Source organism: Sitophilus oryzae, unplaced genomic scaffold (assembly GCF_002938485.1).
Source record: "Sitophilus oryzae breed Bouriz unplaced genomic scaffold, Soryzae_2.0 scaffold_1396_pilon_pilon, whole genome shotgun sequence".
NCBI classification, from domain to species: Eukaryota; Metazoa; Arthropoda; class Insecta; order Coleoptera; family Curculionidae; genus Sitophilus; species Sitophilus oryzae.
Window position 1 is genome coordinate 14,734,879 of NW_022146055.1, and position 1,211 is coordinate 14,736,089.

At 29.8% G+C, this 1,211-nt stretch overlaps 1 non-coding gene across 1 annotated transcript; it reads left to right on the forward strand.

Moving 5' to 3' along the window:
• The first annotated feature begins 799 nt into the window (after positions 1 to 799).
• Positions 800 to 913, forward strand: Trnal-caa. The gene is made up of 2 exons: positions 800 to 837; positions 869 to 913. It is a non-coding gene; the product is annotated as a tRNA-Leu (tRNA).
• The last annotated feature ends 298 nt before the right edge of the window (positions 914 to 1,211 follow it).

Sequence of the window (1,211 nt, forward strand, 5' to 3'; positions counted from 1 at the left end):
ACGTCACGTGAGTTCACATGCTATCACAGTAAAACTGAGTTCACGTGTGGTTTAAAGGAAACACATGCGCATTTTATTATGAACCGAAAGCCATTTCTCGTTATTCGTTCAGCGTTCTTCTCAAGTTTAACAACTTTGGTCCTATACTTAACGTAATAATGAATCAGATAAATAGTTCTTCATCTTCATCTTCTGAGTTTGAAGAAGATTTAGAAAACGCATGGAGTTTTATTTTAATATTTTATATTGAATTTTAATATTATAGGTACATAGTATTGTTGAAATATGCAGTTATATTTGAGAAACATCTAGTAAATACCCATTTTATGTTTTTCAATTAATTTTTTATCATCATCATCATGTTGGTTTGTTGAACTGACACAGAATATTTTATTGTCATCAGTTATTAAATAATTTTATATTTTTTCAAGTCAAACAAGCTAGCTTCCATTTGAATTCTATCAGAGTAATACCTATTTAAAAAATATTTTTTTATTTTTGAAATTATTTCTGTTTCAGTGGTGAAATAGGTAGGTTATTCAGTATCCAGCCTTTTTCTAGAAAAGAATCCGCCACAAAATTTTAAACGTTATTTTACTTACTCTACAGGAGTGTTTTATGATAGATAGATCCCTATGCAGTGCAGGTATGATACCTATCTTTTATTTTTTGAAATGATGTACTATAAAATTTGTTAATAGAGGAACTAAATAATAGTCTAATTTAAATTTTATCAAAGTAAATTTAAAATTTTTGTGAATCGTTACTTATATAACCGTAAAGTAATTTTCCTCTCTATGTCAGGATGGCCGAGCGGTCTAAGGCGCCAGACTCAAGGTTTCCTTGCCTGTGAAAGCGGGTTCGAGCGTTCTGGTCCTCTCTGAGGGCGTGGGTTCGAATCCCACTTCTGACAAACTTTTTTATTTTTTTTTTCATGAATAAATAAATTAGTATTATCACTAGTTATCTTTTTATAATTAAAATTATATGATGAATGCCGTATATTTTCATTTTCTAGGAAATTTGGGGGTGTTTTTTTCAATTATTTGGTACCTATATTAAGGCAAAAGGTTTTTGAAACTTGAAATTTGGAAACTTGAAATTTGAAATAATAAAAATATTTTTCCTGAAAGTTTAAAGTTAAGAGACGACCAAGATACGAGGGGTGTCCCAAAACTGCCATATTTCAATTTCACTTTGTAGTAGGGTTA